This window comes from Suncus etruscus, chromosome 4 (genome assembly GCF_024139225.1).
Source record: "Suncus etruscus isolate mSunEtr1 chromosome 4, mSunEtr1.pri.cur, whole genome shotgun sequence".
Lineage (NCBI taxonomy): Eukaryota > Metazoa > Chordata > Mammalia > Eulipotyphla > Soricidae > Suncus > Suncus etruscus.
This window is the reverse complement of record NC_064851.1, coordinates 15451241-15478937: the sequence shown is the minus strand read 5'-3', so window position 1 is coordinate 15478937 and position 27697 is coordinate 15451241.

Here is a 27697-nt window from a genome sequence, read left to right as displayed (position 1 = left end):
AGGGATAGGCTCAAGATATGAAGTTCACCACAAAGAGTAGTGAGTGCAGTTCGAGAAATAACTACACTGAGAACTATCATATCAATGTTATTGAGTGAGTGATATAGAAAGCCTGTCTTGAATACAGGTGGGGGTAGTGGATGGAGGAGATGAGGGCATTGGTGGTGGGAAGGTTGCACTGGTGAACGGGGGTGTTCTTTATATGACTGAAACCCAAGTACAATTATGTCTGTGATCACATGTTTAAATAAAGATAATATTTTTAAAAAGTATGGGTATTGGACTTTATTGAATGCTTTCTCTGCATCTGCTGATATGATCGTATGGTTTTTATTTTTGTTGACATGGTGTATTATACTGATTGATTTACATCTGTTAAACCATCCTTGCATTCCTGGAATGAATCCTACTTGGTTATCGTGTATGACATTCTTGATGAGGCATTGGATTCTATTTGCCAGAATTTTGTTGAGTATCTTTAATGTAGGGTTCTGGTGCCAGGCCCCTTGACAAGGCTGATGCAAGGGTGGATAGGATCTCTTACAGCCTGAGGCCTCGAGGCCAGACTCGGGAAAAAGGAGGAAGACTGTGAGCCACAGTCAGCAATGGACTTTGTTTATTGAAGGTAGAGACAAGGCTTTTAAGGGTAAATGTTAGGTGGGAAACAGAATGTGGGTAATAGACATTACAGCAACAAGATGGTATGCAGAGACAACAGTCACAAGGTACATGGCATCATTGATTTGAATGGTATGCAAAGATAGTGGTTACAATGCCCATGGCATCATTAAATCAGAAAGTAAGTAAAGATGGTGGTTGCAATGCTTATGGCACTATTAGCCTAGACAGGTTATTTGAACTGGATGACTTTCTCCTGAACGCATAACAACAGGGACACACCTAAACAGAGACTTTCTTTTATATTCAAGGCCAGCTTGCAGAAATCTTCTTATTTCCAGGCCTCTCTCCCCACAATTTGCAACGGTGCTTATCAGGGATATTGGTATGTATTTTTTTTCTTGCAATATCTCTGTCCAGTTTATCAGTGTAGGTATCTATCTAGTCTAGGTATCAGGGTGATTTTAGCATCATAAAAACTATTTTGGAATGTTCCTGGTTTTTCAATTTCATGAAAGACCCTGAAAAGAATTGGTAGTAGTTGCTTTAAAAAAGTTTGAAAGAATTCATTAGTGAATCCATCTGGGCCTGGGATTTTATTTTTGGGAAGACTTTTGATTATTCTTTTAATTTCCTCAGTAGTGATGGGTTTATTTATATATAGTAGATCATCCTGGTTTAACTGTGGAAGATTGTAGGAGTCCAAGAATTTATCCATTTCTTCCAGCTTCTCATGTTTCACTGCATAGAGTTTCTCAAAGTAGTCTCTGATTACCTTTTGAATATCTGCTGTATCTGTAGTGATCTCATCCTTTTTGTTTATAATCTGGTTTATCAAGTTTCTCTTTTCATTTTCTTGTGAGTTTTTCTAGTCGTTTATCAATCTTGTTTATTTTTTTTTAAAAACCAACTTTTGTTTTCATTGATCTTTCAAATTGTCTTTTATTTTTTCATTTCATTGATTTATGCTCAAAGCTTTAGTATTTCCTTCAGCATACCTATTTTTGGCTCCTTTTAAAAAATTTCTAATTTTATTTATTTATGTAGGTCCCTTCTTCCTTTCTGATGTGTGCTTGCAAAGCTATAAATTTTCCTCTTACTGCTTTTGATGTGTCTCATAAATTCTGATAGTTGTGTATTCATTATCATTTATTTTCAGAAATGTTTTGATTTCCTCTTTGATTTCATCTTTGACCCACTGGTTGTTCGGTAGCTTGCTGTTTAATTTCTAGGTGTTAAAGTTTTTCTTCTGTGACTCTTTGTAGTTCACTTCTAATTTTAGTGCCCTGTGATTTGAGAAGGTAGTCTGTACAATTTCTATCTTCTTGACTTTATAGAAATATGTCTTATGGGAGGCCTGGGTCTGGAGGCCGACCCGGGCACTGCTGCGGCCTAGCGCCTCGGGTCCATTGCACGCTTACCCACACAAGATCAGAGGGCCGCGCCCGAACACACAGTGGGGCCCGGAATCGGAGCCTCCGGGCGCTGGGGAATTGGATTTTGAAATCAATATTTGTGAATAATTTCAGCACCAATCTCTGATAGAATCTTATATTTGAATGCAATTAGAAGAGTCCAGTCCCAACTACTGCTCTTTCCTATTCTCAGCCTGGATTAGCTCCTGTCGAAGAAATCAGTCTTTACATGTACCTGTGCTTCAGTCTCAGTGGATAGAGTTTAACTCATTTACAGGATTCCTTGCTTTCAGAATCTCAGCGACAGTAACTCTTAGGGAGGAGCCAGAGGAGTGTGTTGCCTGCATCATATAGACAATGAATACCACCACAACATGTAGAAAAACCCACAATACAAGTGTGACAATGGGGAAACAATGCAGGCCAGCATCAGACATAGAGAATGAAGATGACAATTCTGAGGACCAGATAATGACCAACCAACTAATCAACCTCTCAGATAAGGACTTTAGACTAGCAATATGGAAGATGCTCAACGGACTCCAAGAAACCATGGGTCGAGTTGAACAGAACACTAATAAGAACCAAGAAAATATGAAGACAGAAATCACAAAACTCCAAACTGAAATAACATGTCAACTAACAGAACTGAAAAAGTCAGTAAACGAAGTGAATGACAAAATGGATAAGCTCTGGGACAGGGTATCAGAAGCTGAGAATAGACTTGGTGCTGTGGAAGATGAGATACATAACAATTCCATACAGCAGGAGAGATTGGACAAAAAACTTAAAGCAAATGAGCAGACAATGGAAAAATTAGTCAAAGAATGGGAACAGATGAAAATAGAAATCTATGATAAGATCAACAGAAACAACTTAAGAATCATTGGAGTCCCAGAGACCCAGGAAGAAAATTTCCAGGAAGAACCAACGGTCAAGAACATCATTAAAGAGAAAGAAATATGTCTTATGGGCCAGCATGTGGTCTATCCTGTAGAATGACCCATGTGCATTGGAATAGAATGTATATCAAGTTTTCTAGGAATGGAGTGCCCTATATATCTACTATTCCACTTTCTTACATTTCTCTTTTCAGAGTTGGTATATTTTTGTTGGGTTTCAGCCAGGTTTATCTATCAAAAGATGACAGGGCAGTGTTGAGGTCTTCCACTATTATTGTGTTGCTATTGATGTCTTCTTCCAGATTTGTCTACAATAGTATTAAATATTTTGCTGGTCCCTCATTGGGTGCATATATGTTTAGGAGAGTGATTTTTTTCCTGCTGTACATATACTTTGATTAGTACTAAATAACCGTCTTGTTCCTTATAACTTTTCTGAGTCTAAAGTTTGTGTCATCTGATGTTAATATGGCCATTCCAGCTTTTTTAATGGGATTGTTTATTTGATTATTTTCCTCCAGCCTTTGATTTTGAGTCTATGTTGGTTCTGACTATTTAAGTGTTTCTTGTTGGCAGCAGATTGTTGGCTTCAGCTTTTTGACTCATTTTGCCACTCTGTTTCTCTTAACTGCTGTATTTAGTCCATTGACATTGAGAGAGATAATTGTCATTGGATTTAATGCCATCTTTGTGTAGAAGTTTGGTGTGTCTGTTGGTCTATACTGTCTTAAAGTGGATCTTTAATTTTTCTTTTAAGGATGGTTTTGAGCCTGCAAAGTTTCTGAGCGGTTGTTTATCCATGAATCTATTTATACTTCCTTCAAACCTGAAAGTGAGTCAGGCTGGGTGAAGTATTCTAGGCAAAACATTCATTTCAGTGAGTTTTGTCACTATGTCCCATTACTGCACTGAGCATTTCTTTTGACAAGTCTGCTGTAAATCTTAAGGATGCTCCTTTGAATATAATTTCCCTTTTTGATCTTGCTGCTTTCAGTATTTTATCCCTATCTGTGGGATTCGTCATTGTGACTAGAATGTTGTTGCATGCAGTCTTTATATCTGGAAGTTTCTCTGCAATGATATGCATGACTGCTGATTTTTCCTGGGAATTTTTTTTCTGGGTCTCAGGGACTCCAATGATTCTTACGATGTTTCTGTTGAACTTGTCAAGGACTTACTTTCATCTATTTCATATTCTTTAAGTATTTTTTTTCCATTGTCTGATCATTTGCTTTAAGGCTCTTTTTCAATCTCTTCTGCTGTGTGGAGTTCTTATGCATCTCATTTCCAGCACACTAATTCTATCCTCAGCTGCTATTACCCTGTTGGAGAGGCTTTCCATTAAGGTTTTCAGTTCCCCTACTGAGTTTTTCAGTCCTGTTTTTCCGTTTGGAGTTTTCTAATTTCTATCTTCATATCCTCTTCATTCTCATTTGTGTTTTGTTTAACTTGGTCTATGATTTATTTGAGTTCTATGCACATCCTCCATACTTCATCTCTAAACTCCATATCTGAGAGACTAATTAGGTGGTTGGCAGTTTTCGGGTCATCAGAGTTGCCATTTTCATTCTCTATGCCTGGTGTTGGCCTGCCTTGTTCCCCCTTTGTCATGCTTGTAGTGTGGGTTTTTCTACGTGTTGTGGTGGTACTCATTTGCTTTACTTCTCTGGCTCTACCCTTTGTGCGTGGGACTGCTTACCTTTGAAGAAGAGCTCTCAGGGAACAATGGTGGAGAGAATTAAATTCCAGGTTTTCCAGATCCTTAAAATGTCCCTTTAAGCTGTTGATTTTGTCATTTCCCTCTTTCCTTACATAGGCCTGTATTGCTATAAGTTTCCCCCTAATTACTGCTTTTTCTGTGTCCCATAGATTTTGGCAATTTTTTGTTCATTGTCATTCATCTCAAAAAATCTTTTCATTTTTTTCCTTGATATCCTCCTGATCCAACTGCTCTTCAGCAGTATGTTGTTTAATCTTCAGGGTGTTAGATTTTTCCCACATCTTCATTTTACAGTCAATTTTGATCTTTGTTGTGTTGTGGTCTGATAGGGTGCTTTATATTTGTGACTTTATGCAAGTTAGATTAATATCCTAAGACATGGTCTATTCCAGAGAATGTTCCATGTGCACTTGTGAAGAATGTGTATTCAGCTTTCTGGGAATAGAGGGTTCTAATTAGGTCCATTAGCCCTATTTCTTATAGTTTCTCATTTAGGATTCTTACTTTTTTGCTAGTTTTCTACTTAGTTGATCAGTCTAGTAGTGATAATGATGTGTTGAATTCTACTACTATCACATTTACATCCATATGTTTTTCTAGGACTGTGAGAAAATGCCTTACATATTTTGCTGGCTCTATCTTTGGTGCATAAATGTTGATCAGAGTTAGTACTTCTTGGTCTAATGTCCCCCTGATTCACAAGTAATGACCCTCTTTGTCTCTGAGCAATTTTTTGAGGCCGAACAAAATTTGGTCTGATATAAGTATGACTGTCACAGCTTTTTTTAATTTATAGTGGTTTGAATAATTGATTTCCATCCTTTTATTCTAAGCCTTGTCTATTCTGATCTTTTAGGTGTGTTTTATACAGGCAGCAGATACCTACCTTCTGTTTTTTAACCTAATCCTCTACTCTGTGTCTTTTAATAGGGGAGTTTAGTCTGTTGACGTTCAAAGAGATTATTGACAGAGAGAGTTATTGTGCCATTATATTGTGTAGGGTTGTTGTTATAATTGAACATTTGGTTTGTGTAATTGATCTCTGAGGAGTTCATTTTGAGTAGGCTTGGTTAGCACAAATAGTGTGAGTTCATTTTTGTCCGAAATGTTTTTAGTTTTCTCTTCCATGTGAATGAAAGTTTTACCAGGTAGTGGACTCTAGGTTGGAATTTTCTTTCATTCAGTAGTTAAAATATGTTGTTCCATGGTCTTCTTGCCTGAATTCTTTTCAATGGGAGATCTGGTTTGATTATCATATTTCTTTTTTTTTTTAATATAATTTTTATTTTGATCATAGTGGCTTACATATTGTTGACAATAATATTTTAGGTACATATTTACACAAAATCAGGGGGGATTCCCATCCCCAAATTGTCCTCCCTACACCCCCGTTTCTGTCTTACCTCCCATTTCCTCTTCCCTCACCCCCAGGGCGGCTAGAATATGTGGTCCCCTCTGTCTCTAACCAACTACTTAGTAGTCTTGCATCAGTTTGGTCTTGATGCCTCCCTTATTTCCCCCTCTAAGTAGGGGCAGGGGTAGCTAGTTCAAGTTGCGTGGTTTTGCCTGAAAAAGAGAAAATAAATAAACCGGGGTAAGAGTTTAATACCCCGAAAATGGGCAGAATCCTTCTAGAGGTTCTCATCATCGATTTGGGAAATGAAGGAGAAAAAGAAGTTGAAACACTCCACCAGTACCAAAAGAAGTGTCAAATATCCAGTGAGGACTCCAGCTATAACGATAAGCACCACAAAAAAACAGATAAAAAACAAACCAAAACAAACTAAAAACAAACACAAACAAACAAAAAACACGCCGTGGTCTTGAAATAAGAAACATGGCGTAGCACATAACGAAAGAAAAGAAAGGAAGAGAAAGAAAAGAAAAAAAAAAAAAAAAAGAAGAATTGGGGCCAACAATTTCAATAATCACATCCAAACTGAGGAATCGACCAAAATAGCTAGGTAAATAAAAATAATAATAACAATAATAAATGAAGGTAAGATATATATATATATACATAACCAAGGTTTTGTGTTTTTTGTATTTTTTTTTCCCTCCTGCCCTGGCACAGTAAATATTGGGGTCATTCGAAAAGGAATTCACTTGCCCTATAAGATATGGGGTTTCTCCGTCCTTGGAGTATACTGTCATGGAATCAGCTCTAGTCTTTGCTCAGGATCATTACTCTCCAGGTTGTGGTTTTTTTTTTTTTTTTTTTTTTTTTTTTTGGTGTGTGGAAGGCTTCTGCTCTGTCCAGTGTGATACCGTCAGAGCTCTGTGTTTAGCAGTCCCAGTATCTGTACATATCCTGAGGTGGGACTTATGGTGAAGTCAGTCTTTGTGAATCTAGAGGTTCTGTTACCTCAGTGCCATTTTAATCCATCTTCTGTGGTTGGTGATCTTGGTCTTTGCGCTGAACCTAGGAAGGCATTCAGGATAGCGTCTTTCTTTGTTCTTCCAGAAGCCCCTTTCCGTTACAATTGTCTCTGCCGGACCTTTGGGACTGGGGATCATGCTTATTGTGCAGGTCTTAGTTCAAACCCTAGACTAGGGCTTTTTTATTGGTCCCAAGATGTATACAGTCTGGTCGTGGTTCTAGTATCCAGTCATCTTTAAATCACGATCTTGGCTTTTGGACCTACCAAAGGGTGCCGCGTCTTCTGGTTTTGTCTTGTCGTTAGCTGGTGAGGTAGGCTAAACTGCTCTAAGGTCAAGTTGTTCACATTTTCCTCATTGTCGAGATATCATGTTAGAGCTGGCCCTTGTTGTTGACCCTGCAGTAATAAGGCTGTCCCAGGTGGAGATTGTTTCTTACAGCTGTTGTGAGGAGCTGTGCCGTTTCTATGTCTGGGATCCAGGGTTCAAGGCTGGTTGAATGGTATCTAATCACCTGAGGTCTAAGTTGATTCCACTTGACATATTTTCAAGGTAGGAGATAACCCTGTATTGTAAACAACTATGAGTTCCTATCTCTAGTAGATAAGAGCTCTTTTTTTTTTTTAAATATGTAAGATTTCCCCTTTATTTAGTGTGCCTTTGCAGGGGGAAGTGGTGCTCCATTATATGTCGGAGTATTTGGGGTGGACAGAGTGGGTAACAGAGATAGGTCACATACCCAAAGACGATTAAAAAAAAAAAAAAAAGGAAATAAAAGTGTATGTGCCCACAAATGTATATGTAAGGCAAACATTTAAATAAACAAGTTAATTAAAAAAAATAAAAAAAATAAAATGAGTTAGCGAAGTTTTTAAAGGACCAACGTGGTGCAAAAGACTACTTTGCATTTGGGAGAGAACGGGTAAAGAGTTGGTGTATTACATGTCTTATGCCTATGTTGGAAGTACAGTTTTCCCATTGTCTTTTGGATTTTTCTTGTGGTGTGTGGGTTCCCAGGCATCTTCCAATCACACCCCCTGCCCCCCTTTAGATTGGTAAAAATTTGCAGCTGGGAGGTCTTGGAAGAGTTCTTGCATTGGGGATACTATTGGACCTAAGTCCGGTTTCAAGAAACAGTCCATGTTAGGGGGAGTTGGTAGGGAGGGTCTCGCAGCATGTGTCCACAGGGGAGTTGGCTGTCTTTTCTTGCAGGAGACGATGTGTGGGTTCGGTTGGGTGTCCCCTCGCCTGGGTGCTGGGTACTGGTTCATTGGGTAGGAGGTCGATCTTGATGCCTAAAAGATTAAGGACTGAGGGTGGAGAGTTTTAATATGGTGGGAGATCTGGATGGGATTGAGGGGTGAAGGGATAGTTGGATTTCCGGGGGGGAGAAAGGGGAAGGTATATGGGAGGGGTATGAAGGAAAAGAGAAAATACCGTAGAAAGGGAGAAGAGAAAGGGAAAAAAGTAAAGAGAAGAGTAGAAGAGAAAAAGAAAAGAGAAGAGAAAAAAAATAGAGAGAAGAAAGGAGAGAATAGCAAGGGAATGCTGGTTTGGTTGAATGTGTTCGATGACTAGAGCCTGTAGTTTAGGTCTGTACATCGCAGGTACTGCTTTGGTGGTCTGACTGGTCACGTGCTTCGATTCCTAAAAGAAGGTTTAACCTAGAGATAAAGTGTATGTTAAAGAGTTTTCTCGTGGCCGTCTCATAGTGCAAGCAAGGTATGGTATCTCGTGTGGTATCCCGAATTGCCATCTTAGTTTGTCTGCCCTTTGTATCTAAGGGCGCCTGTGGAAAGAAAAGCTGAGAGGTTATTTTTAAAATATAGTAAGGTAAAGGGATTAAAACGTAGTGTTATGGTATGTTGCCATTGCATTACGTGATTTCCCGCGGTGTTCTATACTTGTGTTCCTGTTTACGATCTCTAAGGGATTATTGTGGGCCTTTGTTGTAGGAGTCTGGTTACATACCTGTTCTCTCCATGTTGCTGTTTCTGTTGTTGCTGTTTTCCTTGTGGTATAATGTGCAGTCAAGAGTTTGCATTGTTCCTTTTTCATGTATTTTGGACACTGCTCCCACGTATATGTTGACTATTACAGTGATCGGAGTTTCTACCCTGTTAAACCCTGTTATATGATTGTTAGGTATTAGTTGTGTATAAAATATATGTTCTAGGTGTTTCAGAATAGTGCTACCATTCTGTGTTTATCTTTTGTCTTCTGGCTTACTTCGTTTAACATAACATGATCTAGGTCCATCCACGTTGCTGCAAAGTCTGTGATTGTATCATTTCTAACTGCCATGTAATATTCCATTGTGTATATGTACCACATCTTAATGATCCATTCATCCGTTGTTGGACACCTAGGTTGGTTCCAAGATTTGGCTATTATACTGAGTGCTGCGATAAATAGTGGGGTGCATACGTATTTTGGAATGAATGTCCTTCCATCTTGTGGGTATATGCCTAGGAGGGCAATTGCTGGGTCAAATGGCAGCTCAATTCTGAGTTCTTTGAGCACTCTCCAGACTTTCCTCCATAGGTGTTGGACTAGGGGACATTCCCACCAGCAGTGGATGAGAGTTCCTTTCATACCGCATCCCCGCCAACAAAGGTTGTTTCCATTATTTTTGATGTGGGCCATCCTCACTGGTGTAAGGTGGTATCTCATTGTTGTCTTGATTTGGATCTCCCTGATGATGAGTGAAGGTGAGCATGTTTTCATGTGTTTGTTGGCCATCCTTCTGTCTTCCTCAGAGAAGTGTCTATTCATTTCGTCTCCCCATTTTTTATAGCTTTGTTTGGTTTTGGGGGGCTCAGCTTTCTGAGTGCTTTGTATGTTCTAGATATCAGCCCTTTATCTGATATGTCGAGTGAAAAGATTTTTTCCCATTCTGTTAGCTGTCTTCTTGCGTTAAGCAGGGTTTCTTTTGCCATGCAGAAGCTTTTTAGTTTGATGTAGTCCCATTTGTTTATATTTGATGCTAACGTTCTTGCAATTGGTGCTCCATTCTCAAAGACCTTTTTGATATATAGGTCTTTGAGTGTTCTGCCTATTTTATTCTCAATAAACTTTATGGATTCGGGTCTGATTTCAAGGTCTTTGATCCACTTTGAGTTGATTTTTGTATAAGGAGTAAGGTATGGGTTGATTTTCACTTTCGTACATGTGGTTTTCCAGTTGTACCAACACCATTTGTTGAATAGGCTTTCTTTGTTCCATTTCAGATTCTTGCCTCTTTTATCAAATATTAGTTGGCTATATACCTGGGGGTTTATGTCTGGGAATTCTGTTCTGACCCACTGGTCTGATGTCCTGTCTCTGTTCCAGTACCATGCTGTTTTGATTACTATGGCTTTATAGTATAGTTTCAAGTTAGGTAAGGAGATGCCTCCCAGCTTCTTGTTTTTCAGTATTTGTTTGGCTATCCTGGGTCTTTTGTGGTTCCAGATGAATTTTGTGAATGCTTGTTCTAATTCTTTAAAGAATTGTGTCTGGATTTGGATAGGGATTGCATTAAATCTATATAGGAGTTTGGGTAGGATAGTCATTTTGATTATGTTAATTCTACCTATCCATGAGCATGGGATGTTCTTCCATTTCTTTAGATCATCTTCAATTTCTTTCTGGAGTGTTTTGAAGTTTCCCTGGTATAGGTCTTTCACTTCTCTTGTAAGGTTGATTCCTAGATACTTGATATTTTTTGATACTATCTTAAATGGAATTGTATTTTTAATCTCTCTCTCCTCAACTTCATTGTTTGTATATAGAAACGCTACTGTCTTTTGTGTATTGACTTTGTAACCAGCCACTTTGCTGTATTGGTTAATTGTTTCTAGGAGTTTTACTGTGGACTCTTTAGGGTTTTTGATGTATATCATCATATCGTCGGCAAAGAGAGATAGCTTGTGTTCCTCTTTCCCAATTTGAATTCCTTTGATTTCCATCTCTTGTCGGATTGCTATTGCTAGGATTTCTAAGGTTATATTGAATAAGAGTGGAGAGAGTGGACAGCCTTGCCTAGTTCCTGATCTTAGTGGGAATGCTTCTAGTTTCTCACCATTGAGTATAATGTTGGCTGTAGGCTTTTCATAGATAGCTGTAACTATCTTGAGGAAGGTTCCTTCTAACCCTATTTTGCTGAGTGTCTTTAACATGAAAGGATGTTGGATTTTGTCAAATGCCTTCTCTGCATCGATTGATATGATCATGTGGTTTTTGTCTTTCATGTTGTTGATGTGGTGTATAATGTTGATTGATTTGCGTATGTTGAACCAACCTTGCATTCCTGGGATGAATCCCACTTGATCGTGATGTATGATCTTTTTGACGAAGTGCTGGATTCGGTTTGCTAATATTTTATTGAGTATCTTTGCATCTATGTTCATTAGTGAGATTGGTCTGTAGTTTTCTTTTTTGGTAGTGTCTTTGCCTTCTTTGGGAATGAGTGTGATATTAGCCTCATAAAAGGAGTTGGGGAGGATTCCTGTTTTTTCTATGGTTTGGAAGAGCCTATGGAAAAGTGGTAGTAAGTCTTCTTGAAATGTTTGATAGAATTCACCTGTAAATCCATCTGGGCCTGGGCTTTTGTTCTTAGGGAGTTTTTTAATTACATCTTCAATTTCCTCTGAGGTGATTGGTCTGTTTAGGATTTCTAGATCTTCCTTTTCCAGTCTTGGAAGAGGGTGTTTTTTCCAAGAATCTATCGATTTCTACTGGGTTCTCTAGCCTAGTTGAGTATAGTTGTTCATAATATGATCTCATGATGTGTTGTATTTCTTGGGGTTCTGTTGTAATCTCTCCCCTTTCATTTGTGATCCTACTGATTTGGGTGTTTTCTCTCTTTTTTTTGGTGAGTTTTGCCAGTGGTTTGTCTATCTTGTTTATTTTTTTCGAAAAACCAACTCCTGGTCTCATTGATTTTTTGTATTGTTTTCTTGGTTTCTATGTTGTTTATTTCTGCTCTGGTTTTTATTATTTCTTGCCTTCTGGATGTGGTTGGACTTCTCTGTTGCTGATGTTCCAATTCTTTGAGGTGATCTTTTAAACTGTTGGTTTTGTTATTTTCCTGATTCTTGACATAGGCCTGTATTGCTATGAGTTTCCCCCTAATTACTGCTTTTGCTGTGTCCCATAAATTTTGACATGTTGTCTCTTCATTGTCATTTGTCTCAAGGAATCTTTTTATTTCTTCCTTGAGTTGTTCTTTGATCCAGCTGTTGTTGAGCAGCATGTTGTTTAATCTCCAGGTATTAGTTTTTCTCCATTGCTTCTTCTTGACCTCAATTTTGAGCTCTGTGGCATAGTGATCTGAGAGGGTACTTCTAATGATCCTTACCTTTGTGGTCTTATATAGGTTGGCTTTGTATCCTAATATATGGTCTATTCTGGAGAAGGTTCCATGTGGGCTTGAGAAGAATGTGTATTCTGCTTTCTGGGGGTGGAGGGCTCTATATAAGTCTATTAGCCCTAAATCTTCTAATTTTTCATTCAGAGCTCTTATTTCTTTGCTATTTTTCTGTTTGGTGGATCTGTCCAGTGGTGATAGTGGAGTATTGAGGTCCCCTGCTATTATCACATTTCCCTTCATGTGTTTCTCCAGGTTTGCCAGTAGTTGCCTCACATATTTTGCTGGCTCTACATTAGGTGCATAGATATTGACCAGGGTTAGTGTTTCTTGATCTAATGTTCCCCTGATCAGTAAGTAGTGACCCTCTTTGTCTCTGATCACTTTCTTGAGGTTGAATGCAATTTGGTCTGATATAAGAATTGCTGTCCCTGCTCTTTTTTGTTTTCCATTAGCCTGAATAATTACTTTCCATCCTTTTATTCTAAGCCTGTGCTTATCCTGCATCTGTAGGTGTGTTTCTTGCAGACAGCAGAAGTCCGGTTTATTTTTCCTAATCCAGTTCTCTACTATGTGTCTTTTAATTGGAGAGTTTAGTCCGTTAACATTTAGGGAGATTATTGAGAGAGAGGATTGTTGTGTAGTTGTGTTGTGTAGGGTGGTTTTTGTTACAATCGGGGGTTTGGATTGTGTAATTCGTCTTTGAGTAAGTCGTTTAGGATCGGTTTTGTTTGCACAAATAGTTCAAATTCGTTCTTGTTTGAGAATGTTTTTAGTCTATCCTCCCATATGAATGTAAGTTTTGCTGGGTATTGGACCCTAGGTTGGAAATTTCTTTCATTCAGTCGTTTAAATATGTCATTCCATTGTCTTCTTGCTTGAATTATTTCAAATGGGAGATCTGGTTTGATTCTTATGTCCCTACCTTGGTACTTGAGGTTTCTTTTCTTCCTTATTGCTTTAAGGAGTTCTTCTTTCTCTTTGTTTTTTGCCAATTGGATTACCATGTGTCTTGGTGTTTGTTTATTGGGGTCTATCTTATTGGGAACTCTTTTTATTTCCTGTATTGGCATTGCAGTATCCTTCCAGAGGGTGGGGAAGTTCTCCGCTATTATCTCTCTGACTACTTGTTCTTCCCCTTTCCCTACTTCCTCCCCTTCTGGTATACCCACAATTCTTAGGTTGTTTCTTTTGTCCTTGTTCATTAGATACTGGACCTTTCCTTCCAGTGCTTTGCCTTTTATTTCTTTGTTGGTTTCTTGATCATTTTTTGTTTGCAGTTTTCCTTCGAGTTCTTCAATGTGTTTCTCCAATTCTGTGTTTCTGCTTGTAAGGCTTGTTACTTTGTCTGTTAATTCCTTCACTTCTTTTTGTATGGAATCTCTCATGTTCTTTAACATTTCTTCTTTAATTTGGCTGATTTGTTCATCCATAGATTTCTTATACTCGATAGCTAGGGTTTCTCTCATTCCTTTTATTAATTCTTGCATTTCCTTCCTCATGGCTGCTTTTAGGTCTTCATCGCGTGTATCTGTGCGTTTTGGTGGACTTGGAAGCTTGCAAGAGTTTGTCACCATATCTCCAGATATTAGTGATCTCCTTGATTTACGCATACTTCTTTGTATTTAATGGTGTGTTTTAGAGTGCTGTGCTTCTAATTTTCACCTGTTTTGATCCCCTGTGGTGTGGGAGTTGGTTCCCTCCCTGAGGGTGGTTCTAGAGGGACTTTTGGGTGAACTCGCTGAGGTTTTGATCCTCCTGTACTCTTTATGTGGCCTGGTTAGTTGTTTTCCCCTTTTGTTGGCAGCTAGTACTGGCCCTTTCCTGACCACAGTGGTGGGGGGCACTGTTTCTCCTCTCCTTTTTCTCCTCTCCTCTACTACTTGGAAGTCAGTCTTCCTCTTAATTTCTGTCAGCAGGTGTAGTTCCGCTTCTGGCCACACTGGTTGCGGGCGCTGTTGAGCCTGACTCTCTGTTCCCTCCCTTATCTGGGGGTCAATGAAGCTCTGCTCCTCCGAGTTACCGCGGAAGAAATTCCCCCAGTCAAGCCCTCCCGGTAGCTGCTCTCAGCCCTAGGGGGGGTCTCCGGTCCACTCTGGGGCTCGGGGCTAGGTTGCTCTAGGTTACCTAAAGGTCCAGGGGGCAGGCCCAAGCTCACCTAGTCTATTCGTCCCACCTGTCCCGGCTGGGCAGGTGACTCCGGCCCACTAGGTACTAGGGAATGTCCTCCCCAGTCTACGCTCGGGTCAGGTGGGATGAACTCTGGGGCCTGGAAGTTGAGGCAACGGGTGGTGTGGTCTCTGTGCCAACCAGCTGGCCTCTGCAGTCTATGGGGGGGGGTCACGCGCAGGGTGGCTGGCGGCTGCGGGTCGTCCACCTGTGAGCGCACTAGGAGAGTGCACTCACCCTGGACGCCTGGGGTCCCTACTCCCCGTTGGCGCGGCTGGCCTCTGCAGTCTATGGGGGGGGGGACGCGCGCAGGGGGGCTGGCGGCTGCGGGTCGTCCACGTGTGAGCGCCCTAAAAGAGTGCACTCACCATGGACGCCGGGGGTCCCTACTCCCCGTTGGCGCGGCTGGCCTCTGCAGTCTATGGGGGGGGGGGTCGCACGCAGGGTGGCTGGCGGCTGCGGGTCGTCCACGTGTGAGCGCCCTAAAAGAGTGCACTCACCATGGACGCCGGGGGTCCCTACTCCCCGTTGGCGCGGCTGGCCTCTGCAGTCTATGGTGGGGGGGTCGCACGCAGGGTGGCTGGCGGCTGCGGGTCGTCCACGTGTGAGCGCACTAAAAGAGTGCACTCACCATGGACGCCGGGGGTCCCTACTCCCCGTTGGCGCGGCTGGCCTCTGCAGTCTATGGGGGGGGTCGCACGCAGGGTGGCTGGCGGCTGCGGGTCGTCCACGTGTGAGCGCCCTAAAAGAGTGCACTCACCATGGACGCCGAGGGTCCCTACTCCCCGTTGGCGCGGCTGGCCTCTGCAGTCTATGGGGGGGGGGGTCGCGCGCAGGGTGGCTGGCGGCTGCGGGTCGTCCACGTGTGAGCGCCCTAAAAGAGTGCACTCACCATGGATGCCGGGGGTCCCTCCTCCCCGTTGGCGCGGCTGGCCTCTGCAGTCTATGGGGGGGGGTCGCGCGCAGGGTGGCTGGCGGCTGCGGGTCGTCCACGTGTGAGCGCCCTAAAAGAGTGCACTCACCATGGACGCCGGGGGTCCATACTCCCCGTTGGCGCGGCTGGCCTCTGCAGTCTATGGGGGGGGGTCGCACGCAGGGTGGCTGGCGGCTGCGGGTCGTCCACGTGTGAGCGCCCTAAAAGAGTGCACTCACCATGGACGCCGGGGGTCCCTACTCCCCGTTGGCGCGGCTGGCCTCTGCAGTCTATGGGGGGGGGTCGCGCGCAGGGTGGCTGGCGGCTGCGGGTCGTCCACGTGTGAGCGCCCTAAAAGAGTGCTCTCACCATGGACGCCGGGGGTCCCTACTCCCCGTTGGCGCGGCTGGCCTCTGCAGTCTATGGGGGGGGGTCGCGCGCAGGGTGGCTGGCGGCTGCGGGTCGTCCACGTGTGAGCGCCCTAAAAGAGTGCACTCACCATGGACGCCGGGGGTCCCTACTCCCCGTTGGCGCGGCTGGCCTCTGCAGTCTATGGGGGGGGGTCGCGCGCAGGGTGGCTGGCGGCTGCGGGTCGTCCACGTGTGAGCGCCCTAAAAGAGTGCACTCACCATGGACGCCGGGGTCCCTACTCCTTGTTGGCGCGGCTGGCCTCTGCAGTCTATGATGATTATCATATTTCTTCCTTTCTACTTGAGGTTTTGTTTTTGTTCTCATTGCTTTAAAGAATTCATTCCTATCTTTTTTGCCATTTGGATTACTATATGTCTTTGTGTTGATCTATTGGGTCTATTTTATTTTGAATTCTTTTCACTTCTTAGATTTGTACAGGTGCCTCTTTCCAGAGGGTGGGGAATTTCCTGCTATTATTTCCCTCACTAATTGTTTTCCCCTTTCCTTTTTTCCTCCCCTTCTGGTATTTCTATAAGCCATAGATTATTTCTTTTATCTTTGTTAATTAGATATCTTACATTTTCTTTAAATTTTTTTGTTTCTCATTTCTTTATTGATTTCTTTGTTGTTGCTGGCTTGCATTTTGTCTTCAAGTTTATCCATGCAATTCTCTATGTGCATATTCTGCTACTGTGGCTTGCTAGCATGTTTTTTAGTTTCCTTAGTTTCGTTTGTATGGACTTTCATCTTCTGATAGAATTCTTCTTTGAGTTGAAAGAATTGTTTGTCTATAGATTTTTTTAGTTTCTTCGGTTAGTGATTCTTGGAATTCTATTGCTAAGACATTACATGCTGATTAAGTTTGTGCATTTTGGATGACTTGAAAATATGTTAGAATTTCTTTCCATATTTCCATCTGCTGATGTCTTCCTTAGTTTCCCTGTTGTTCTTTTCATAGGGTGAGTGGGTGGGCTGCTGGAATTTTAGGGTGGGTTTTTTTTCGGTGCTTTTTTTTTTTATTAAAGTGGTCTGTTTGTGTAGGAGGTGATTGGAGGTAGATCTATTTTAGGGTTTATTCCATCTGTGCAAGTTTACCCAAATATTGCAGAGATGTTACAGTGTATTTTATTAGGTTTTCCTTTTGATTGAGAGCTATATATTTTCAAAGGGAGAAAGAAGTTGGGCTTGATCTATCTCAGACTGTTTTGTATATGCTAAAGTGGCATCAGGGTTTGTAGAGCAGCTGGATTATGACCAGAGTGTGTATGTACCTATCCCATTGATCTCTTCTGATCAAGGGAAGGATGAACTTTTGAGAGAGAGGTGGCTGAGTTCGCAAAGGTGGGGTGATCGTAGTTTATGGGGGATCACACCCATCTCATTTTTCCAGCAACAGTGGAACTGAGTTTTCGCCCAGCGGAGGCTAAGCATAGTGATGGTGAAGAAAAGGGGTCACATATATGCTGTCAGAGGTTGATCCCTGCTTTGGTACCCTGCTTCCCAGCCCTTACCACTGGCATCAGAAGTGCTCCCTCACCCTGCAGCAACTAAGGCACAATGATGGCGGTGAAAGTTTTGCCTGCCTGTGGAGTTTGAACCCTGCCCTTGGGTTCCCTGCTTTCCACCCTGACTAGTGGTGGTAGACGCTTATATTGTTTCTGTTGAGTTTATCAAATACTTCTATTTTTTTCTGTTCCCATTATTTGATAATTTTTCCATTGTCTGATTGTTTGCTTTAAGAGTCTTCTACATTCTCTTCTGTTTTATGGAGTTTTTATGCATCTCATCTTCCAGTTTACTAATTCTGTCTTCAGCTCTTGTTACTCTGCTGGAGAGGCTTTCCAGTGAGATTTTCATTTCATCTACTGAGCATTTCAGTCCTGTTATTTTAGTTTGGAGTGTTCTTCTTTCTATCTTCATATCCCCTTGATTCTTATTTGTGGCTGGTCAGCTTAATCCATGCTTTCTATAATTTCTATGAACATTCTTCCTATTTATTCTCTATATTCTTTTATCTGAGAGGCAAAATAGGTGGTTGGCACTTTTTGAGTTATCAAAGCTACCATCTTCATTCTCTATGCATATTGTTGGCCTATGTTGTTTCCCCATTGTTCATTTTGTAGTTTGGTGTTTTCTATGTGTTGGGTTGGGTTCATTGGCTAGAAGATGTGTGCAGCCACAAAGTGGAGCTGTTGAGCTCTCTTGCTCTGCCCTTCCTGGGTGGAGACAGCCTATCTCTGATAACGTGCCCTTAGGGGATGTTTTCTGCTGGTATGCCTTCCCAAGCTATTTTGGGTGGGGTGCTTGATGGCAATTTCACCCAGTAGAGCAGAGGCAATAGTTCAAAATCACAGATCATTCTTAATTTAATGTAGTTCCATTTGTTTATTTCTACTTTCATTTGCTTGATCAGTGACATTTTATCTTAAAGATGCCTCTAGTTTCAATGTCATTGAGAAATCTACCTATATTTTATTTTCTATGGAATCAGTTCCATATTATATATATATCATATATATATCGATCAGTTCCAAATATTGTCACATTTGTCCCTTCTCTACCCTAACAGCACTCCACACACATACTATTTGTGGCAAGCTTTCTATCATGGACTGGTCCTCATGGTCCTCTTCTTTATTGTCTCTGGATATTATTACCATACTATCTTTTTAATATCCCACTAATATGTGCTATTATTATGTTTATTTCTCTTACACATTTCACTCAGCATAATATTCTCAATATCCATCAATGTATAAGCAAATACTTTGACTTCATTTTTTCTAACAGCTGTATTCCATTGCATAGGTGTACTATATTTCTTTATCTACACAGCTGTTCTTCGGCACTTGGGTTGTTTCCAAATTCTAACTATTGTGTATAGTGCTGAAAAATAAAGACAAATAAAGAAAATATTGGGAAATAAAGATAAAAATAAAATATTGGGAAAAAATGAGAAATAAAGATGAAAATAAAATATTGGGAAAAAATTGCATCATGTTTTGGAGTTCCATTGGTGGAGGAATTTTGATCCTGATGATGGGAATGGTGATAAAATATTGTATGCCTAGTCAACTCATCTATGACTAACATTGTAAATCACAATGCTTTTAAATAAAAAAAATTTAAAAGGAAATAGTACAGAAGTAGGGTGCTTGCCTTGTACAAGTCTTCCCTGGTTTGATACTTGGCATTTCATATGGTCTCCTAAGCATCACAGGAAACAATTCCTGAATAAAGAGTCAAGTGTAACTCCTGAGGATTATGGGGTATATCCTCAAAACAAATACAAACAAAAATAAATAAAAGACTTAAAAATACAGTCATCTGGTAGCTAGAGATCATACAGGGGTTAAAATGCTTGCTTCATATGTGAATAAGACTGCTTAGATCCTCAAGACTCTCTATAGTCCCCCAAGAACTGCAAAGAGTAACTCCTGAACAGAGTTAGAAATAATCCCTGAAAAATAAAGAAGCTTGGACCTGAGGGGTAGCACAATAGTAGGGCATTTGCTTTGCATGTGCCAACCTGGGACAGACCAGAATTCCATCCCCAGCATCCCATATGTTCCCCCGAGCCTGCCAAGAGCAATTTCTGAGCACAGAACCAGGAATGAACCCTGAGTGCCACTGGATGTGGCCCCAACCCACCCAACAGAGGCTTTCCTTGCTCCACTTCATATTGTTTTGATCTTTTATCAAAGATTAACAGTCCATATGCCTGAAGGTCTGCCTGAATTTTCAGTTATATCCCACTGATCAAAGGGTTTGTATCTTCTAGTACCATGTTGTTTTACTTAATACTCTTTTGTAGTACAATTTGAAATTTGGAAAAATGATCCTTCCCGTCTTCTTTCTCTCAAGGATTTTTTTGACTATATGATGTGTGCTTTTTTGGGGGGGGTTATTATTCCATATGAATTTCAAAAGTGTTTGGTCTATTTCTTGGGAAAATATCATGGGTATCCTTATAATGACTGCATTGAACCTATACAATGCTTTGGAGATATTGTTATTTTAATTATGTTTTTTTGTTTTTGTTTTTGTTTTTGGGCGACATCCGGCGATGCTCAGGGGTTACTCCTGGCTGTCTGCTCAGAAATAGCTCCTGGCAGGCACAGGGGACGATGTGGGACACTGGGATTTGAACCAACCTTTGGTCCTGGATCAGCTGCTTGCAAGGCAAATGCCGCTGTGCTATCTCTCTGGGCCCTATTTTAATTATGTTAATCCTCTCAATGAGCAAGTGGTATGTTTCCATCTCTTCGTGTCCTGTTTTATTTTATTTATTTATTCATGAAATCAATCAAGTATCATTCTCACCTCTCTTCAGGTTCTGGGAAAACTTTTTATTTGTTTTATTTATGGTTAAAGAACTCAGAAAAGACCCCGTAGAAAACATGGAAGACATCACCTATTATGTGAATGACACTGTCTGCTAGAGTTTCTAGGGCCCTCTGTGTGGTGACATATGGCACCTCGGAAGTCTTGTTTGGAGGGTGGACAGTAACGTGTTCAAATGACCATCTTCATGCATTCCTACTACAACGTGTGGTTTTGGATCCAACTGGGGTGGAAAAGCTTCCTCCTCCACTTGACATGCTGTAAATAAAAATTAAATCATTACCCACTGCCATGAAAGAGCAGCTTAAGAAGCACAATGATATCTATCCTATTACGAGGACATGAAGTCTGCTGTGATTACCTCGTGCAGTCATTTCTTCCATGAGGGCTGTCTGTAAAGAAATGGCTGTATGTCCAGGAGACAAGCCTTCTGTGCCATTGCCACGGCAAACATTCCTCACAGCCACCAGGTGGTGTCACTGAGCCAGCCAGCTTCTACCACCACCCACACCTCACACCTGCTAGCCCAGGACAGCCTCAGGGCTGGAGACTTCCTGAAGGTTCTCTAGACAGCATGGAGGGCTGGAGGCAGTTAGAGAGCCTCCTCCAGGAGTGTCCTTTGCATGTGAAGTATGAAGCACGACCAAAGGATGCAGCCCAGCCAGTGGCAGCTGACCTGGAGGAGAGAAGCCACAGGAGTGATGCAATCCTCATGAGGCAATGCCCATTGCTGGATACTGCTCAAACCTGGGCAGGAAATATGATGTTCTGCAGATCTCACCCAGGTGGTGCTGAGTGGAAATCCTTCCTGCACCCCCAGCCTCTGGGAGGAACTTTACCATGTATGCTCATCTGACTGTACCCCTACCATGTTTTGTAGAAGTTGACCAGGAGATTACAGTGTCAGCTGCTCTAGGAACTGGCCCTGATAGAAGGAATTAGGAGGCTGGGCAGGGACTGCTGGCCAGGGTTCCAGGCAGGAGACCGAGGCTGAACTGATGCCTTCTGGCAGCAGAGTGAGCCAAAGAAATCAAAGATCAAAAAGTACAGATTGTACCCCAGAAGGCAGCACACTCAGACATTCTGTGTCCTTCAGGGGAGAGGGTTGTGGGCGGTGGTTTCTGGACCTTTATGATGGATTCTTCAATACCTGGATGTGAAACTTTTTTTAAATTGATATTTTTAGTTAAACACCTTAATTACAAACATGATTGTGGTTGGGTTTCAGTCATGTAAAGAACATCCCCCTTTACCAGTGCAACATTCCCATCACCAATGTCCCAGATCTCCCTCCTCCCCACCCCACCCCTGTCTGTACTTGAGACAGGCTTCCTACTTCCCTCATTCATTCATATTGTTATGATAGTTCTCAATGTAGTTATTTCTCTAACTGCACTCATCACTCTTCGTGGTGAGCTTCAGGTAGTGAGCAGGAACTTCCAGCCCTCCTCTCTTTTGTCCCTGAAAATTATTGCAAGGATGTCTTTTCTTTTTCTTAAAACCCATAGATGAGTGAGACTATTCTGTGTCTATCTCTTGCCCTCTGACTTATTTCACTCAGCATAATAGATTCCATGTGGATGTGAAACTTTTTATTAATCGGTTGTATACTATGTTGGCTGTGTGAAGTAAACTCTGATGAACACTCTGGAATTCACAGTTGTGCACGGAACAAAGTGGAAAGAGTTTTAGACCACTGATAGAGCCCCCATGTGTATTTTGCTATTCTATGTAATGTTTAATTTTTGCAACGGGATCAAAATAGTGTTAAATTCTGGAAATATTTGCACTTTTGGAATGACTACATAATTGTATGTTCACATTCTGTAAATGCCACATTTAAAGCTTTGTACCTCTTCTTTCACAAGGTTGTGTCATATTTAAATTTTTACAGTCATCAAGGCTACAGAGAGGACTTTGGAATGAGGAATGTAATTTGGGGGGGTTGGGCCACACCCGACAGTGCTCAGGGGTCACTCCTGGCTCTACACTCAGAAATCACTCCTGGCAGGGGACCATATGGGATGCTGGGATTCGAACCACCGACCTTCTGCAGGCAAGGCAAATGCCTTACCTAATGCTATCTCTCCAGCCCCAAAAGATGAATTTTCCCTAAGTGGAGGAGAGTAAACCTCTTATTTTTTAAGTGAAAGTAAACTTGGAAAAACGTGATTTTTTCCGAGAAAGGAGAAATGTAATTTTATAGGAATTTTGATGTAAAAAGAAACTAGTCATTTATTTATATATTTTGGCTCAAAAATGTGTAAGTTTTTGTTTTTGTTTTTGACTTGGTATTTCTAATGTGTAATGTGACTTTATTTTATTTTTAGTAGCAAAGTTAGATGTAGACGGACAGACATAGCTGAATTTCTTAATTTAAATTTGAAGATTTTAAAAAAAGCCGGCCGCACAGCTGGAAAGGAGGTGGATAGCAGAAGTCAGTCCCATGCTGCACTCCAGCCTGCCAACCCTTGAGCACGGGCATCACCGTTTATGCGCAACATCCCGGGCACCTACTTTGTCACCTACCATGTCCTCATTCGGGGAGGCGATGATACCAGTATGTGGGCGGATCTCTACGAGAACGGCCAGGTGCGAGCCAGCGCCATCACCCAGGATAAGGAGCAAAACTGCGACTATGCCAGCAACAGCACCTGGAGGCAATGGACGAGGTCTTCATCAGATGGCTGGATGGGGGCAAAGCGCACGGAGGCATCAGCGAGTGTAGCAGCTTCTCCGGCTTCCTCTTCTACTCGGGCTGAGGCCCTCCCCATCTCCATCTCTAGCCAGTCTCCCCACCCCACGTCCACTGCTCCCAGTGCACTGGCTGAGGAGGACGGGGGAACTGGTGCGGAGTGAACGTGTAGCCTCGGACAAATACGGATCCATCCCTGTTGCATTACCAGCCCCTGCTGGGGATCAGACCTGTGCAGCCCTCTGTTCCCCACCCCGAGGAGAGGCTGGCTAGGATTGGGGCCCTTTGGAAGATACCCCAGGATCCCCTAAAATCCTAACCTCCCAACTGCCCCATCTGACCAAAGCTACAATTAAAAAACATTCACCCCACAGGTTTTCTGCACTGCCCATGATTCAGCCTTGGAATTTTATAGGAGTCCAAGAATTTAGCCACTTCTAATTTTCTCTCGTCTCATGGCATATCAATTTTCAATCTAATCTCTAATAGTCCTTTGAGTTTTTGTGATTTGTTGTGATGCCTCCCCTTTGATTTTTGATTTGATGTATTTGGATTAGCTCTCTTTTACTTTATGAATCTTGTAGTGGTTTATTGACCTTGTTTATTTTTTCAAAAATATGCTCCAGTTTTGGTATGACATCCTGACAATGAGGAAATGGCAATAACTTGGTCTAAGAGCAAGCTGTCTCATCTCAACGCCTAACAATAAAATGAAATCAGATGACACATCATCCTTTGATAAGTGCAAAAGTCAAGATCGCTAACTACAGAAGACTGACCGTAACCACCACGACTGGGCAGAACCTATCCCAGGACCAATGAAAAAGACCCTATTCCAGGCTTTGGCCTACGACCTGTACAACAACCAAGATCTCTAATTCCAGAGGTCTGACTGAGACAACTGCAACTAAGCAGAACTTCTAGAAACATAATGACTCTATCCTAGGCTTTGTCCTGGGATAGGTGCAAAAACCAAGACCACTAACTACAGAAGACCGATTAAAACAACAGTGATGGAACAACCTCTGGGTTATTTGACAAGAGGGTGAGAGAAAGAGTGGGCACTCAGAAATCAAACACACTCAAGAGTAGTCAGAACTGAGTCTGATTTATTGGGAGTTCTGTTTCATATTTAATACAAAATTACTAATAGTAGGAAGTAGATATAAGTGTAACATGTTTTTTTTGTTATAGCATAAGTATTATGTATCAGCATAATCATTAGACAATCATCTAAACATTATATGTGTATTATAAATTCTTGTCATCAGTTTCATTTACAATAAACAGACATAAAAATGTACTTATTATTTAATTTTGGATATGATTCTTGGTAGTCAACAGAAATCAGAAAAATACTTATCTTTCCTCTTGGATATGATTCTTGCTAGTCAACTATTAATTGACAAAATACAATCCCATTGTCCATTTAATATTATACCAAAGAGCTATTGTGAAGAAAGAGCAGATGCGATTAAAAGGCCAAACACCTATAAACTACACAATACTAAATAACTGACTAAAATATTATTACTTATTCTACCAGCTTGGAGAAAATATTATTGTAGACTATTCTATCAGCTCAGAGTAAGTAAGGTATGTTCCGGCAATTCTTGTTTTAATGCAAGGGGAAAAGGCACACAGTTTAGTTTTTATATTTTATGTACTCGATATTGTTAATTCTCTCATACATTAATGTTAATTAAGTTCATGGTTGCTATTCTGCCAAGTGAAAACCTAAGACAACTGGCTTTTTCTCATCAGTGTCTGCCAGGACTGAACCCCCTTTTTCAGAGGGGAGGCTGAGCCTTCCTTATAGCAATCCTGCTGGTATTTAGCCATCATGCCTGTAGGCCAGGGGCTATGGCAGATGTACAGAAAGGGAGGCAAGGTGATGGTGCTCATGAGATATGGTGCCATTCTGACTAGGCTTCTTTCTCTCTGGCTTTATATATGGCTGGACTATTCTGGGTCTTTGTATCTCCTTAGGTAAGTCTTCTTTAGTTTCCTGGTCCTCCAGGGCCACCTGATTGACCTTAACGCCTCTATTTTCTTTTGATTGCTTTTTTTTGTTCTGAGGATTTATCCTTTTCTGCATTCTTTTTGATCTTCACCTCAACTTTGGCAGGTATGGGTTTAACAAACTATTGGGCTGATCTCCTCTGGATTTCTTCTGATGAACTCATCTTATACTTGGGCATGCTGCTGGCATGGTGGGTTTGAGCCAGTTACTGTAGGCTGAAGCATACTGAGAATATGAGTAAAGCTATACTGCCACTGCAAGAATCACTGCAGCTTCTTCTGCTACCAAACTGGACCTGAGATGGGGCAGTGGGAGAACCAGATTTCTTAAGAACCAATTTCTTAAGCTGTGTAATCAAATTATTTATGTGGGCCCTTTCTTTTTTCCTGACGAGTGCTTGCAAAGCTATAGCCTTTCCTCTTAAACAGTTTTTGCACTTTTGCTGTGTCCCATAAGTCTTGGTAGCTTGTGTCCTCATTTGTTGGTGCTAGTCAGTTTTAGTTTGTTGTTGTGTTTTTTTTTTTCAATAAAGACTCCCTGGAAACTCTGGGAGGTAAGCCACCATCTTGGCTAGCCATTTCACATGATGGGGCTGCTGGCTGGCTGGCTGACTGGCTGGCTTGGGAGGTTCAGCTTGCAGTGTGGGTTCCTAGCCTGTTGTTCTTTTCCAATGGTGTCTAAATTATTTTCTGCATTGGAATTACTACTGGAGTCTCATATTTCATCCTACCAGGATTGCAGGCATGGAACTCTCACTACCTCACTGGTGTCTGTGGAATATTCAACCTTATATTTCATAGCTGGCATCCTGAACAGTGACCTCTTTATCTAAGAGTGAGATGTTTCTTGGGGACTTCTTCTGAAAATTATGTTACGGGTGATTGTCCTTCCACTGTAACTTTACCTTGTCCTCTTTCTTTGCATCTTTGTTCTCATAATTATTGCTTCCGAATACTGCTCTCTTGGGGCTGAAACCTTCTATGCATAAAAACTGGCAAAGGGGCCAGTCTCTGGCCCCTCAAAATTAGGGACTCCTCCCACCAACAACTATGCTTCCTCGAAAAGCCCACAAAAACACTGTTGTATGTGATCTCAAACCCATGACCTCTGTAAACAAAGCCCTTGATATTTCAAGCCCTGAAGATATAACCATCACTCAGGTCAATGTTTTTATAAGTTGATAACTATGATAGAAGGACCTATCCCCTAAAACACAGTAGGTTTGATTATAGGAAGAAGTAGTTTGACTATCAAAGGCATACACATTCACCTGGAAATAATAGACTAAGACTCTCTTGGCGAGCTTATTGTGTTCTTAAGTTGCCAGTGACCTGGACATTTAGAGAAGAAGAAGCTATTGCCCAGATATTGTTATTACCCTATATAATGCCTGGAAAATCAGAAGTAAGATGGGTAGGTGCTTTTGGTACTACTAACCCTGGAGAATCAACTAATCCCTTAATAGACCTTTTATCTTTTCTTTTCTTTTTCTTTTCTTTTCTTTTTTTTTTTTTTTGGACCATACCCAATGTTACTCAGGCAATACTTTTTTATCTGAGCTCAGATATCGCTCCTGGCAGGCTTGAGGGACCATATGGGATGCCAGGAATCAAATCTGAGTTTATTCCTGTTTGGCTGCGTGCAAGGCAAACACCTTACTGCTGTGATATCTCTCTGGCCCCTTAATATCCTTTATTAACAAACTAAACGAAGAAAATCCAGTGATAACCCCTGAAATTCAATGCAGGAAATTCAAAGACCTTTTTGAATCTGGAGATCAGGTTACAGTGATTTCTCTTAAGGACTAGCTTCAAGACTGGCCTCTTCAAAAAACCCCATATTCTTTGGAGGGAATAGAAAGAGTTTTGGAATCTTAACAGCAAGTAACAGGTTTATGGTATGCAAAGACTCCAATGAAGAGCAAGCTTTAATAAAACCACAATTCCTTCATGGAATTGTAGGCTCTATTCCTTTAACCTTGTGGGGATGTGACTTGTATAAACAGTGGTTTGCAGAATTTTATATTTCCCCTAGTCCAGCAAACCTCACTGGTTTAGAAACTCAAAATTTTTACTAGGGATCACTACCATTGAAGATACAGCACCAATAGAGAATGGAGATCTAATAATCTGGTATGGACAGATCATTGGTCTCTAAAAGAAAATGAGGTGCTAAAAAAAACTAATGGTTGAACAGTTGAAACTAGGATATAGAAACTCGTTTTGAATGGAATGTATCCATATTTGTGATATAAAAGAAATCAGGGAATGGCGACTTATAATGGACCTTAGAGCTGTGAATTTATCCATGATTCCTATTGGTAAGCTGCAGACTGGCCTGTCTTTACCAGTAGTCACCCCAAAATATTGGCCCTTGGTAATAATAAATTTAAAAGACTTTTTTTTTACCATATTCTTATTCATCCAGAAGACAGAAAATGTTTTTCCTTTTCTGTTCGGTCTTGCAGCAATGACTCCCCAACTTGCCATTATCAATGGAAAGTGGGGGAGCAATTCTCCAATAATGTGTCAGTTTTTATGGATAGAATCTTAAGTCCTGCTCATAAAAAGTTTCCTCAGGCAATAATGTCATTACACCAATGACATCTTGTTAGCCATGCCTAACCAGAGAGACATTTGTATTCATTTGTTATTGACTGTTTATGGGCTTCAGAATTAAATATAGCTACAGAAAAATTCGGATTATGCCACCATACCAATATTTGAGTTTTATATTGGATCAGACTTCAGTTCACTCT